Below are 16,535 nucleotides of genomic sequence, written 5' to 3' on the forward strand. Positions count from 1 at the left end.
CAGCACAGACACCCCTACTTTTAGGTGACAATGGGGCTTCTGAGGACCCTAGTTCTACCGCTGGGCCAGCTGACTCCTGGTTTGACGTCAGGCTGGGTGTGGGCTCCATCACGGGCCACCCAGCACAGGCTTCATCTGGTCTTTGCAAAATAAACACAGTCGGCAACACCTGGCCACACAAGGCCAGACCCCTCCTGGCCTCAGACCTCCGGGGCTCCCCAGGCCCACATCTCACTAAATTCAATGCTTGGGGCCACGTCAGGCCAGGACAGAGGCAAACCAGTGGAGACCAGGGAGAATCGGAACCACCTGGAAGATTGGAGGGCCCATCCCTCTGCTACGGGGCCACAAGCCCGAGCCCCACCCCCATCCGCATCCCAGATGCCCTTCTTCAGGGAGGCAGGAGGAGGGGATGGAAAGCCGAGAATAAGCTGCCCAGGTGCCATCACCTGGAGGAGCCATTTAAACTTATGCATCAGACGAAGTCTCTAGAATGGACTGAAGATGTTTTGCTTTTCTTTCTATCCCGTGCGTGGCAGCTTATTGGGAAGATTGAATCTACCCTCTACGAAATTTAAAAACCTGTTTTCTTTGCAAGTCTGAGATGTGGTGTGGATCAATTTGGGACCCTGTGGCAAATGGAGAAAGTGTTTGGATAAAGTCAAGAATTACACTCATATAGGCACTGAGGGAACCAAGGGTGTTCTGAGGACACTTCCCAGGCTGGTGTCCAGGGCAGCATACTTTTACATCTGTTGTAAAGTGGACTTGAGCCATGACATAGAGATCTTTTGAGTTCTCTTTGTTTGGTCGTTTTAGCAACAAGTTGTCTCTCTGTGGCCACATGTCAGGGGCCAGAGGACCTGAGCTCAGGGTGTGACTTCAGGTGGCCACAGCTCTGAGGGCAGCTGTGTGTGGTTATAGACCTGCTGGAGGGCTGGAGGGGGTTCTGCTGACCACGGTTGAAATAGCCCCCCACACCCAACCCTCTCCCTGAAATGCGTCATCCTGGACCCATTTGGGTGTCTGGTGGGATCTTCGAGTGACACGTTTCATCCTTTTTCAAAGGATGGCAAGGACCCTCGCATAGCCCTTGGAGATCATGCAGTCTGCCTCTCCCCTGCCAATTTAGGAGCTCTCTCACTCAGCAGTGGCTGTTCCTCCTACCCTCCCCATTCTCTTGCATCGGTGGTGCTGGTTATATTTGATGACCTGAAAGAAATAGACTGTCAGCAAAAATGGGTTTATTCAGGATCAGCAGAGAATTGCAACTCGGGATCTGCAACCAGGCCAGCCATGTGCAAGTCCCTGCACAGCAAGGGAAGGAGAACGCTTTTATAGAGGGGAAAGGAAGGTGGGAGGGCTCTAGTAAGCAAAGAATCCATGGCTTTTCATTGGCTGAGACCTTGCCAGGAAAGAGGAGGAATCTTTCTTCTTCCTGTTGGGCTCTGCTACAGTCTCAGGATGTGAGAGCTCCCCCTTCCGTTCTCCCAACTCTATTAGTTGAGATTTCTGTTTATTACTTTTTTACATATTCCACTTGCCACCCCTTCTTTGCCTGATCTCCCCTGGGAGGCTGACAGATAGGACTGCATCACCCATGTGCCCCTGCTCCCTCGCTTCTGCTCACGTTAGGGAGGTACTAACATAAGATAGCAGGGCAGGAGGAGAGAAAGAACTAGGTATTCATCCCCACCTCACACACACACACACACACACACACACACACCCTCTTTGCAGGTGACACAGTTCCCTCCCCTGGTCCCTTCAGCCTAGAACCATTCATGCTTCCTCTTATGCTGGTTCTAGGGGCTTTTTTTTTTTTTTTTTTTTGGAGTATAGTTGATTTACAATGTTGTGTTAGTTTCAGGTGCATAACAAAGTGATTCAGTTATACATATACATATATCTGTTCTTTTTCAGGTTCTTTTCCCATTTAGGTTATTGCAGAATATTGAGTAGAGCTCCCTGAGCTCTACAGTAGGTCCTTGTTATCTATTTTGTGTATAGTAGTGTGTATGGCTCTAGGGGCTTTAACATCCCTTTGGCTCTCTTAACTCCGCCCACACCTCTGACGGGTCCTCTAATTCTCTGCAGTTAAACCTTTGCGAGTTCCTGCCAGGAAGGCAGCCTCAGAGAGGCCCTCACTGCTCTTCTAAGACACTGGACACCCCAGGGCCTCTACAATCGTTTAGGAAAAGCCCCAGGCTAAAGACTGGGTCTCAGCTGTTGGGCAATGTTGATGTTATCTACTGCGTTTCTCAGATTCCCCTCCCCCCGGACCTCTGCAGTCTGATTATCTGAGAAGGTTTGGAAGCTGCTACCTCTGCCTGGGCCTGTCTGCACACAGCGATCACCTTCCCTCTAATTCTAAGACTTTTCTAGTCACTGGATCCTTTGGCAAAATCATTGTAAGCTTTCTAGGAGACCAACCCGCTGGATCTATCTGAGGACCCTGGGAAGATGTGACACCGCCTTGACCATCACCATCGTAGTCACTACCTCAAAAACATGACCAGAATAGCACTGAGGTCAAATTTGGGTCACATGTGGCAGAGGCTTGGGTAATCAGGGCTCCAGAACAACGAAGGGAACTTTACACCTTAGACACCTGCAAACTGGAAGCTGAGAGTTTGCTCACTTTCCACCTGACAGAATTATTCTAGACCCAGCCGAGTTCTCTAATGTCACCTCCCCTGCGAGGTCTCCTTTCCTCAGCACAATCAATTCTGGATTGTGCCCCGCAGTGTGTGGGGACACATCACATTGTGTTAGTTACTGGTTTGCCTGCTGCCCTCCGTCCGCTCAGTCAGGACATGGATCAGGCAAGTCAACATTTTCTAGATGTTCACTGAGTATGTATCACAAAACATGCCTCAAATTTAATTTGCACAGGATCAAATCCAAGAAATTCATCCAGACAGTTTCATTTGCCTTCCCTGAAGACCAGTGGGAAACAGAAAAACAGAAACATCTTAGATCTTAGCTCCCTGACCAGGAATCAAACCCTCACCCCCTGCGGTGGAAGTGCAGAGTCCTAACCACTGGACCGCCAGAGAAATCCCCCTAGGATTTTCAATGGTTGGAAAATGAGCTCACTTCACAGGTGTCTCCTTTGCTGAGGTTAATAAGTGGAAGAAGCATCTGGCCTCGAGTCAGGGGGCGTTGACTGAAATCCAGGCTCCACTGCTTGTCCCTGGGTAACCCTCAGCAACTGACTTCAGCTCTCGCCTCTCAGTCTCTTCATCTGCAAGAAGAACTGAATACAAGAACGGATGTGGAGAACCTGGCCCCATAAGGAAACGTGATAATGGCGGGAGTCCAGCTAGGTGTGTCCTAGTGTTACAAATCCCGCACACAGATAGAAGGGAGTGGCGGCCCCCCAGGAAGGTGTCTGGCAAAATGGTAGATGGACTATTTCATTGGGCTTTGGATTTGCTGAGTGGAGTACACAGACAGCCCCAGGTTTAGAGAAGGAGGAATTGTACAGAGTGCTCGCTGGAGCAGATTGGTTGGAGAGGAAAAAGGAGGAGATTTGGGAGGCAGAGAGAGAGAAGGAAGGAGGAGCTGCTCTGGGGAGAAGAACTTGGGGGAAGAATAGATTTATAGCAGGTGTCTCAGAGTACATGCAGAATAACATCTCCTCTTTGCCAGGAGATCCTCAGTAAGACTTACCCTAGGCGCCAGTGTCTTGGCAGTCGATATGCTATTTAAGGGGCTACAGTGACGAGCTGAGACTGGCCACAAGGGAAATGTGATGAAGATCACGACTGTCCCCAAAGCCCTAGTCACATTGGACTACATGGGGCTGGGATGATTTGGAAAGGAGTATAGCAGGCATGTAACAGAGAAGCGTAACAGCCCTCCTGCCATGGATTCAAAGCCTGGACCATTCGACACCCCTCCTCCCTGGAGCATGGCTACAGAGTAGGGGTCGGACCTCGAGTTTCCTTGCAGACACCTAGACTCTTATACACGGGAGATTCTGCCCAGTCAGTTAAGAGTGAGCTTCTAGGTATAGGATTGAGACTTAACATGTGCAATTCCTCCGTATCTGAGTGTAGGTGGCAAAAATTGCTACAGAAAGAAAAGAAGCCAGTTTCAGAAAAAAAAAAAAAGCTCATCCAAGATGAGTTAAGCATTTGTAGCTCTAGGAGGAGGCAGGATGAAGAAATTCCCTTTCTGGGAATTCCCTGGCTGTCCAGTGGTTAGGACTCTGAGCTCTCATTGCTGAGGGCCTGGGTTCGATCCCTGGTTGGGGAACTAAGGTCCTGCAAGCCATGGCATGGCCAGAAAAAAAAAAAAAAAGGAAAGAAAGAAAGAAATTCACATTCTCAGAAGGCCCTTAAAAGCATGAGCTCATAATGGTTTAATAAGCTAGGTTATTGCTGATCTGAGTGATAAGAAAATGGCTAATATAGATTTAATTTCCATAGGACCTTGGGAAAGTGTCTTGACAATTGAATATAAATACCCAATATCTGGGAATTCCCTGGCAGTCCAGTGATTAGGACTCAGCGCTTTCACTGCCATGGCCTGGGTTCAATCCCTGGTTGGGGAACTAAAGATCCCATCAGCTGCGCGGTGCGGCCTAAAAAAAAGAAATCCAATATTTGTGTTCCTGGGAATGGTCTTGCCTCAAATCAAATAATGAAGTCACAATGTAGGCCAACGCAGAAGGGGTTGTTCTACCCTGTGTGCCCACTTATCTCCATCTCTCAGACGGTTTTAACACTCTATGATTTCTGTTCACATAATTCATTTCTTCCCTTTGGCTGTTGACTGCTTAAGGAAGTGAGAGGAACAGTAGTGCTAGAGGCGAGTGAGAACTAACATTCATTGACTGTCTTTCGGGCGGCAGGCACTGTGCTAGGTAGATTGTCCACGTTCCATGTGTATTGTTCAAGGAAGATGGTGTACTGTCCACGGTTGGGTGCAAGGGGTCCACATATCAAGAACTGTGAAGGGTCTCATATTTATTTTATCTTACTTGCAGTCCAGTAACTTAGCCTGCTACAGGGTCACGGATGCTGACAGGAGACACGAGACTCCTGAATCAGAGACAAAGACATTATTAGTCAGGGCAGAGCAGGCAGCCTGAGTTTCTTGCTTATGCCGATTCTTCTTACCCCTCGAGGGCAATATGAGGCAATCCTGTGGATGCTGGACATGCAGTGGGTTTGTTTCACAGCTGAGGAACCACAAGTTTAGAAAGCTCCAATTTTTTATTATGGGCTGCAAGCAAACCAGCTCAAATCTTGTCCTGGAGGGAGACATTAACCTTTATTACACTAGACAGTGAACTGCTCTGGAGGGAGACACTGTCTCTGTACTCCAAGGCCGTCCACTACACAGCCATCCTTGAACAGATGTGCAGAACAAAATCTGCACTCACAAGACTTGGAGAAGCATGAGAGACCAATGGAGAATCGTTTCCCAAATACTAGTAAGTATATTAAGTCACACTTGTTAATTACTTTTTCAAATCTCTAACATTCTTTGTGCTTGACATATCAATACCTGATGGCAGTGTGTCAAAATCGCTCATCATTATGGCGAGTTTGTTCATTTCTCCCTGTAATTCTATCGTTTTTTTAAATATGTATTTTGAGGCTACTTAAATACTGGTATACGGGTTTAGAACTGCTGTATCTTCCTGGTAAATTGAACATTTTGCCGCTATGTCATGATCTTCTTTTTCCCTGCTAATGTTTTTGGTTTGAAAATCATTTTTGGCCACTGTCAACTTTCTTTTGGTTACTATTTGCCTGACCTATTTTCCCATTCTTTGATTTTCAACTTTTTTGTACCCTTATTCCCAGGTGGGTCCCATGTAAAAAGCATATAGCTGAATTTTTTAATCCAAGTTGATAATCACAGTCTTTTAAATGGAAAATTAAGAACAAATAAATTTATTGTGCTTTTTGATGCATTTGTTTTTAACCATCTCACTTTGTGCCCCATTGTTCTGTTTTTTTCCCCCTTCCTGTATTACCTTTGATGGCTTCTTTAGATACGTCATAGAGATTAGAAAGAAAATCCCCAAGGAGGACTGAAGAAAGGGAAATAGCCTACAATGTTCGCCAGAGAAAACAACGCTTATTCTAATAAACCCCAACACTAAGCAGGCTGAGTGACTGATTTTCATTTGATCCACCCAAATACATGTTAGTCTCAAAACACTGACATCTGCTTATTCACTGCTCTTGTTTAGTAAAATACGAAAAAGAAAAGAGAAGTGAAAAAATTAAAATTGCAAAAACTTGCAGTCAGCCAGGCGACAGCTATTCATTAAGCACCAGCTTTGTGTAAAGCTCTGAGCCAGAGTTTGGGGCTTCCAAGCTAAGGGGGGAGACAGACAACAGACAAAGACACAGACCCACCATTTCCACATGTGATCAGCAGCACATTAAAGACAGTGCTTTAGCGAGAGGCACTGGGACCGGGTTGGGGGGAAACTACTTTAAAGGGGATGGCAAGAGACAGTTCCTCTGGGCTGAGATGTGCAGGAGAGGAGGAGACAGCCTTGGAAAGGGTAAGGAGGAAGAGGTGAAGGTGGTCCCGGCAGTGGGAACAGTAGGTCACAGACTGAGATAAAAATAAACTCGGCCTGGGACTTCCCTGGCGATCCAGAGGTTAAGACTCTGCACTTCCACTGCAGGGGGCATGGGTTGGATCCCTGGTCAGGGAAGTGAGATTCCAGGAAACTATGATCCTGTATGTGCATGGCGCAGCCAAAAAAAAAAAGGAACAAAAAAATTAACTTGGGCTGTCGAAGACAGAACAGAGGTAGGGTGGCTGATGGAAAGGAGTGAGGCCAGGAGTAGTCTAGGCGCACTTGGAGATAACTTCGGAAGGAGGTGGGATCCAGCTCACAAAGGGCTTGGAGGCCATGGTAAGGAACCTGGATTTGAATAAGAGACGTAACATGATTTTATCTTTAAAAAATCTACCATTTTGTAGAAGGAACTTTGAACAAGGTAAACAACTCATCCTAGACTGCCTTTTAGGATTAAAAGTCCCATGTCCTAGGAAATCCGTCAGGACAGAGAAAACTGGGAAGACTGGTCATGGTAAGTGTATAGTAGATGCAAATCTTGGTTCACATCCAGATCTTGCCTTATTCTGCCTTAAGGCCATTCCTTCCGGACAGGTCATTATTGAGATTTCTTCCCCTTTCAGGACCAAGAGGGAATCCTTATTAGGTGCTCAGAAAACTGGGCGAGGGCCTCTAGTTGTCATGGTTACAGCAGGTACCCTGACTGTTCAAGACAAGGGTAGTCCCTTCAATGCCTCTGCCCCACAAGTCCCCCTTGGCACCCCAGGCTGCCAAGTTATCTGATCTGGTGATCTCGTTCCCTGGAGCCTTGGCTGGGCTCCTCACTGCTCTCAGATGCCAATCAACTGTCTCCCTTCCCAGTCTGAGAAAATCTCACCTCTGGCTCTGTTGCTGGATCCAGACACACTCTCTATCCTCCAGAACCTCTAGCAAAGAAGCATCTGTGATTCAGGCGCCCACAAGTACAGACATCGTTAGGTTGCTTTACAGCTTTCCTATGATTCCAGGACCATGGGATTATGAAGTCTGTCTATCTGCTTGAAAAATGAAATGCAGGGCAGGGGAATGAAGCAAAGAAGGGAAAAATAGAGGACTTTTCAGTAAACTTTTTCTGCCATGAGTGAAAGCAGAGAGACAAGTTAGGAGGCTATGGTATATTCTAGGAGACAGAGATGGTAGCTTGGATTAGAATGATGGCAGTGGGGATGGAGAGAAAGGGACGCTTGTAAAACATATTTTGGTGATAGGACCAATGGTACATACTACTGGAGGTGGGAGATGAGAGGACAGAAGGACTCAAGGATCACGGCTTAAGTAATCCTTTTGGTTTGAGCATTTGGTATAAATAACTTCTGATTTGGAGACTCGGGGCATGTGACCACACACCAGACAAGAATGTATAGCAGGTCCTGTATTTCTGCCTCGAATGCGAAAGCTCTGGCAGGGGGTGTGGAACTGGGCTGTCCATCCAAGGGACAGCTCTGTCACATGAGGGTGGCGGTTACAGCAACGTGAATGAGCTGCCACTGGCAGTTTCATATCTTGGAAGCTCTAAGAGGCCTTGGTTATATTTGTCTTGTGGAATGCAGCACTGGACACATGATGCAAGATAGTGAAGATACAAGCTGTACTTTTCTCAAAAATGCACCAAATGCACTCAAACCTCTTAAAAGAGTTCAGGAAATAAACAAAATTTTAATTACACGTTACAAAGAAAAGAGAAACATTTTTAAATACAGCTAGACCAGTGGGAAAACTCTGTTTTTAACTTTTTCCTTCTGATTTAGTCGGACTTAGCAGTTGGTTCTTTACTGAGTCCTGAGCCATGAAATGCTGGTCTTCTGGAAAGAGGGAAAGGAAAAGAAGAAAAGAAAAATCTATTAAAGAATTCCCGGGACTTCCCTGGTGGTGCAGTGGTTAAGAATCTGCCTGCTAGGGCTTCCCTGGTGGCACAGTGGTTAAGAGTCCACCTGCCGATGCAGGGGACACGGGTTTGTGCCCCGGTCTAGGAGGATCCCACATGCCGCAGAGCGTCTGGGCCCGTGAGCCATGGCCGCTGAGCCTGTGCGTCCGGAGCCTGTGCTCCGCAACGGGAGAGGCCGCAGCAGTGAGAGGCCTGCGTAACACACACACACACACAAAAAGAGTCTGCCTGCCAATTCAGGGGACACGGGCTTGATCCCTGGTCTGGGAAGATCCCACATGCTGTGGAGCAACTAAGTCCGTGTGCCACAACTACTGAGCCTGCGCTCTAGAGCCCACGAGCCACAATTACTGAAGCCCATGCACCTAGAGCCCGTGCTCCACAACAAGAGAAGCCAATGCAATGAGAAGCCTGTGCACAGCAACGAAGACCCAACGCAGCCAAAAAAAAAAAAAAAAAGGAACTCCCTTCCCCCTCCTCCCTGAAGAAACTCCAACAAAACAGCAGAAACACTAAAGGTCTGCTTTAAAATGTGTGTGTGGGGGTGGGTGTTGGTTGAGTGAGTGGCAGTGGGACTGGGGTTCTGTTCACTGCTTTGAAAACATCTGACAAAGGAGGGTGTGGGGTGGTCAAGATGAGATGGGGAAGTAGGGAATCAAGTCAGTCCAGGGTTTGGGGGAAATTAGGGGACATGGGAGAAGGGAATAGGGAGGGAGGAGCATGGGAAAGCGGGAAGAGGGCTGGAGGAATTTGGAATCGCACAGCACACTGACAGCACACCATTAACCACTACCATATGCTGACCATCAAGTTGCAACACAGGCTGGCTTTTTTTGTTTGTTTGTTTTTTGAGCAAAGCCCTATTATTGTGGAGTCCAAACCTTAAAGACCTTATAAAGCAGAGGGTTCACCAGTCCACCCTGTTCAGGGATTTCCTCTGCAGGCCCCTTGTCAGGAGGGAGGGTCTCTACATAGATTTACAAACCCAAAATGTCGGGGAGAGTCTAGTTTAGAAAGAGATTTCCTCTGGGTGGGTTTAAAGGCCTGTGGGACCTATGTCATCTTTCCCATCCTTGGACCGAGAAGTGAACAGGCCAGACTTCACTGCAAAGCAAAAAGTAATGCTTGGTGGAGCCATTGTGCTCCTTGGCCAACTCAACCTCATCCCAGCTCTTGTAGCGTCCTGTCCCCCCTGTTCCAAGCTCCAGGCCTGCCTTCCCCAGCCCCTGGCCTGGGCTGTCCACCCCAGAGCAAACGGGTGAGCTGTACTCTTGAATCCTGTCCATGCTGCTCCGGAGCATACTCTGGTCTCCATCCCCACCCATCCCGCCTTGTTATCACTTTTGCTCTAAAGTGGCTGCCCCTGTGCCTGCAGCCCTCTGGGAGGAAAGGCTGAGACACATCTCTGATCTATGGAGCTGGGCTTTAAAGCAAAGGCTTCTGTACATGCCATAAAATTTCAAAACTACAAAAGATGTAGATGAAATTTAAAAAATTAGTCTATTTCTTTCCTATTCCCTAACCACTCAGTTCCTCTCTTTGGAGGCAACTGCCTTCTCCCCCATAATAATGTCTTGTATGTCCTTTAAGATATGTACTATGCATCTACAATCATAACCACACACATTATTTAAAATTTTTTAAATAATAGTAGCATATTTTACTTACTGTCTGCAGCTGTTTTCTTTTTTCACTTAGTAATTTATCTTGGAGATATACTCATTCCTTTTTTTTTTTTTTTTTTTGCGGTACGCGGGCCTCTCACTGTTGTGGCCTCTCCCGTTGTGGAGCACAGGCTCTGGACGCGCAGGCTCAGCGGCCATGGCTCACGGGCCCAGCCGCTCCGCGGCATGTGGGATCTTCCCAGACTGGGGCACGAACCCATATCCCCGGCATCGGCAGGTGGACTCTCAACCACTGCGCCACCAGGGAAGCCCTACCTTTCCTTTTTAATGGCTACATAGTATTCCATTCATACCTGTGATGGTTAATTTTATGTGTCAACTTGGGTGGGCCATGGGGCGACCTGATATTTGGTCAAACATTATTCTGGATGTTTCCCTGAGGGTGGTTTTGGATGGGATTTACATTTAAAGTGGTATACTTTGCGTAAGCAGATTGCCTTCCATAATGTGGGTGGGCCTCATCCAGTTGGTTGAAGGCCTGAAAAGAACAAAAAGCTGACCTCTCCTGAGCAAGAGAGAATCTACAAGCAGACTGCTTTCGAACTTGAACTGCAACATTGACTCCTTCCTGTGTTTCCAGCCTGACGGCCTTCGGACTTGAACTGCAACTTTCCTGGGTTTCCAGCTTGCCAGCCTCCTTCATCAGATTTTGGACTCACCAAACCTCCACAATCATGTGAGCCAATTCCTTAAAATAAATCTCTTTCTATATATACCCACATCCTATGGTTCTAATTCTCTGGAGAACCTAATACTATAATCTATTTAACCAGGCCTCTATTAATGGACACTTAGCTTTTTCATTGTTCTGCTATTACAAAGAATGCTGCAATGAATATCCGTGTATGTATGTCATTATGCACACGCCACACCCATGTTTTAGCCACCAGTGGTCTTTTGCTTCAGTATAAAGGAATGTAGAAAATCCTCCCAAGCAATAGCCAGGCTAGCTGGGGTAATGTCTCGCTACAAATCTTACTCTGAATGTCATTAGTCATTAGGGTAGTGCAAATTGCAAGCATAATTAAATACCCCTTTGCACCCATTAGCATGGACTAGGATAGCCAAAATGATAAAGACTGAGCAGCGTAAGACTTGGTGAGAATGTGAAGCACTGGACCTCTTCTACCTTGTTGGCAGGAGTAGAAAAAATTACAACTACCTCGTAAAACAGCTTGGCAGTTTCTTAAAGAGATGAAAATACACTGACTGATGATGCGACCCAGCCATTCCATTCATAGGAACTTTCCCAAGAGGAATGCAAGCATATAGCCCACAAGGACTTATACACACACGTTCACGGGAGCTTTATTTATAATAGCCACACACTGGAAACAATCAAATGTTCATCAAGGGGTAAATAAACATATTGTGGGATAGTCATACAATGGAATACTACTCAGCAGTAAAGAAGAATGACCTACCAATTCATACAATGACAGGGATGAGTGCCAGAAGAATTATGCAGAATGAAAGAAAACAGACAAAACAGGTGTAAGTACTACGACTCCATGTATATAAATTTCTAGAAAATGCAAATTAATCTATAGTGACAGAAAGAAAATTGGTGGTTGCCTGGGGAACTGGTGGGAGAGCAAGGAAACTTTTGGGGGTGATGAATCGGTTCGCTACCTTGATTGTGATGACCATTTCACAGATGTATATGTAGGTCAAAACTCATCAAATTGTACACTTTGAATATGTACAGTTATTGTATTTCAATATTTTAACAAGGCTATGAAGATCCTGAGTGTCAAAAAGTAAATATTAATGCTTTCTTCCTTTCTGCATTCCTTCTAGAACAATCTTCATCTCATCCATGTAAATGAATGCCTCAGGAAAATTAGAAAATATACATACTCAGAAAGGGAAAAGCACATTAATATTTTTCCGAAATATCACCCCCAGTGAGTTACACGTTTAAATTGCGAGTATGCCCCCTATGCCACCCCCTGCTCATCTCCCAGCACACCCAAAAGGCCAGGTAAGCTGCACCACACTGAACCTCCGGCTCCCCAGATCCACCAGCTGAGGTCACTGTGACTTGTCGAGAGAGCAAAGCTGAGACCAGCTGCGAAGTGTTCACAGCAGGAGCTCACTGCCAGCCTTGAAGGCAGAAAGGAGGCCCAAGGGGCTGATGCCCCTCCTTGCTCTGAGTTGAGCTCTCCTTGCCTGGCTGCAAGCTGTGGGAGGAGAAAGATGAGTCAGTGCCCCCATCGCAGCCTGCAAGAGGCCAGCTGAGCAGCTGGGGCACGCCTCATGCTTGGCAGCCTGTGCTGATGCCCACCTGCCTGGCCCAGACAAGCCCTCAGCAGCTGCCCCAGATATAGGGCGGGGTGCCGGCTGAGCAATCGGAAGCTCCGGTTATGAAGCAGCCAGTCCCTTCTGCGTGTCGGCACTGGCCCGAAGCAAGAAGAAAATGGATGCACGAGTGAAGGAGGAAGAGCGGCATGCTCCAGGTGAGGGCTGAGAAGGTTCGACACTAGCTGTCCCGCCCTGCTTCAAGGCTGCACACCAGGGAGGGCCAGGAGCCTTTTCAAAGTCTTCTGCTCACTGTAGCTCAGCAAGCCCTCAACCCCATGGCCTGGGATTGTCTGAGAGCAGAAGAAGATTCTGGGAAACTTGGCTTGTCTTCTACGTAATTTTCACTGACATCCATTGTTGTCGTAGGGACCCCGTCACTCCCCATCCCAGCCCACTCCTAGCCCCTCAGCCCCTGACGGAAGGATCCGCTAGGTGCATTGTGTTTCTCTTGGACTTCAGAGGACAATATTCTCCATTTTATAAACTGTACAAAAAAAGGTCGACCTGTCCTGCTCACCCAACAGGGACAAACATTAATGGAATCTGCATCGTTTATTACTTTTAAAAATTATACTTCAGGTATTTGGTAAGTTTGTGTTTGTAGGATAAAGAGAGAGATGCTTAAAAGCTCAGATCTTGAACACAAAAAGGCAAAGAACTCTGGGTACTTGAGTTTCAATTGCCCAAGATCCCTGTCCAGCCCCTGATTCCACAGATTCTCCTAATGTGCAGGATTGTTTTCGCTCACAGACCCAGGATCCTTGTATTCCCTGGAGCCTCACATGCTTGGTTATGCTTGGCTGTTTGCCTTCATTTTAGATATTCAAGAATAGCTGTTAAATTGAGTAGTGAGGGTGGTAGAATATTCCATTCTCAGCAAGATATATTTAGAAGGTCCTACCATTAAAAGTCACAGCAGGGACTTCCCTTGTGGTGCAGTGGTTAAGAATCCGCCTGCCAATGCAGGGAACACGGATTCGATCCCTGCTCTGGGAAGATCCCACATACCGTGGAGCAGTTAAGCCCGTGCGCCACAACTACTGAGCCTGGACTCTAGAGCTCACGAGACACAACTACTGAGCCTGTGTGCCACAACTACTGAAGCCCGCGCACTCTGGGGCCTGAGTGCTGCAACTACTGAGCTCACGTGCTGCAACTACTGAAGCTCGCATACCTAGAGCCTGTGCTCCGCAACAAGAGAAGCCACCGCTGGGCAAAACTGAAATCTATACAGAAGGTCATTAAGAAGGGCAGGTGGAATTCAGGGGCATGGATGGAAGCTACTGTCTACAGGTAGAATTCCTTCTTCCCCAGGAAGCCTCAGCTCTGCATTTGAGGCTTTTCGAGCAATTGACTCAGGCCCACCCAGATTATCTAGGATAATCTATCGTACTTAAAGTCCACTGATTATGGACTTTAATCACATCTATAAAATGTCTTCACTGCAACACCTAGGTTAGTGTTTGACTGAATAAGTGGAGACTATAAATCAAGCTGACAGGTAAAAAAGTAATCACAACAGAGTCTGCCTGTTGGCCTCAGTCTAAGACATGTCCATGGAGTCCTCCTGAGAAGTCTGGACCAGTAGGTGAGGTAGCAGCTGGGGCATCTGAGGGATGAGTCCTCCTGCGGTGGGTGAATGGAGGGGCCCAGCACAGATTATCCAGCACCACCCCGGCTGTGCACCAGATGGGACTTTACACCATGGGATCCCAGGATGACCAGAGCATCAGAGCTGGGTGAGCCTTTAGAGCTTCTTAGTCAAACTCTCACTTGCCCACTGAGAAAACTGGGGCCCGTCTCAGTGAAACAGCTAAGATCAGCCAGAAGAAGATCTCCAGCAAGCATGGGGAAAGGAATTAGAAGACTGAGAGGGTGGAGAAGCAAGGAAGCAAAAAGGCCTGATGGAGAAGGAAAGGCAAACAGATCCTTAAACCTCTGAGTCAAAAGAAACCCTGGGGTTCCCACAGTCCACCCCCTCATTGCACTGATGGGAAAACTGAGGCCCTAGGAGGGGAAGGAACTCCCTCAAGGTCACTCTGTGAGTTGAGGGTATAACTGGAACCCAAGCCAAGCCCATGTCTCCTGGGATGGTGCTGGGTCCCCGCTGCCCTCCCAGGCAGCTGGAGTCACTAAAGGCTGCCCTCTCACCCTTGGGCACTTGGAGACCGGCATTCTTAGAAAAGAAGAATCAATTTATTGGTCTTAATAATTAGTTTAGGAACCAGAGAGCTTGGGGACTGTGTCGTGAGAACAATTCCAAACTCAGTCTCTGACCTGGAAAAACATAGCCACCTCTGTCCTGTGGCCACAGATGACATCCCCACCCCCAGTCATGCATGCCAAGGGCACCAGGGAAGGGCTAGGGGGCTTGGTGCTGGCCTGCCCCGTCCCACCCTCCTGCTTCTCATTCCCAGAGGGACACATGGCTCAGAACAGGTGCCCTGTGGATGGCAGGGGCGGAGCACGCTCCTCTGTGCTCCACCGTGCAGATGGAAACATGGAGCACAGAGGAGTAATCGGCTCAAGGCCATGCAACAAGCTACTGACTAAAACACCGGCCCTCTAATTCTCAGTTCAGCATCTTTGCTTTTGTTTGTTTGTTTTTTTCCCTTTGTTTTTCACCCACTTACAATTGATTCCAGCAGGGCAGCCCAGCACACAGACAGTGCTGTGAAAGTGTCTGAAAGTGTTTTTACTGCGTGTTCGTTGCCCGATGGAAGGTGGGCAGGCTTGAAAGGGCCCAATAAGGTATCATGTAGCTGCTCCAACTCTTACATTAGAGGACAAGTATTCAAGTATGGTTTTGAGGTCCCATGCTTCAAAAAAATAGAGAAAAAAATCACAGGGAGAAGCACCATGGGCCTCTGGGGGAAATGTGAGCCTGGGCCCGCTCCAAGGTTGCATAAACAGCGGTTACGACCATGACTAATCCAAACCCCACTCAGAGCTTTGCAGAGTGCGTCAGCTCTCCCCGTGGCTCGTGAAATCCCTGCTCAAAACTGAACCCTTTTAGGGAAGAGGAAACTGACCTTAGCACGGGCAGAAAGCCGCTGTGCGTCAAGTCACACTCCTGCTCGGAGACACCCTGTGTCAGGAAAGGTCACATTTCTGAATGACTAATAGCTGTACCAGATGCCAAAGCTGGGCAGAATCGGGTTTGCAGAGCTCTAAAATAGATGCTCTTACAAGACTAAACCGTGCATTTATCTGCGATTCAGGGTCAATGACCCCTTTTCTGGATTGCCCATCCATCAGCAAATATTTATCGGGCTGGGCTTAGCGCTAGGTGGTTTGGTGTATAAAAAGATTTACAAATCTGTCCTGGCCCACCAGGAGCTGTCTAGCCGAGGTGGTAAGACAAACTCATACACAGATACTGAACAAAACCAGCCTGGGTCTGCAAGTGAGTGGCGTCCTCTGGAGTTGTGCGTCATGGAAGCCCTGGCCACGGTGGTCAAGGCAGGGGAGCTCAGAGGAGGAGTAGATCCCAGTGGGCTGGGCCGGCCGGGGAGGATGGCTGTTCAATGCCCATATCCCTCCCCTTCCTCTCTACTGCTGGCAGTCACTGGCTGGGTCTGTTGCCAATGACGGAGGGTAGGAAGGCTGGTGACGGGCCTGGTGAAGCGCCTGAAGAAGGAGGGCGCCAGCATGACAGGAAAGCCACGTTCAGCATTCATGCAGATTTCCTTGGCATCTTCCGCGGCATCACTCCGTCATGGCCGGCTGGCCCCTCGCAAGTGCCGTCCAGCAGGCGTACTGGAGCCAGCTCTCCACCATGCTTACCGGGGCCACTTCCCATTTCTCTAACCAATTATGTGATGTAAGGGACCAAAGTAGTGACAGCTTTTCCAAGTACCTCCCCTCATGCCTTTCCAGAGGGGAAGATTTATCTAAAAATTGTACTAAAATTTTACCATGGTAGCTTAATTCCAATGGAGTTAAGTAGCACCCACCCTGGCTCCCTTTTTTTGAAAGGCCAACAAGGAGGTGAGGGTACTTAGTTGCTATTACCTTGGTGTGAATTGTTTGTTCAGCTTTGCTGCATCAGTAGAAACTGGGT

The sequence above is a fragment of the Orcinus orca genome, chromosome 13 (assembly GCF_937001465.1).
Source record: "Orcinus orca chromosome 13, mOrcOrc1.1, whole genome shotgun sequence".
Lineage (NCBI taxonomy): Eukaryota > Metazoa > Chordata > Mammalia > Artiodactyla > Delphinidae > Orcinus > Orcinus orca.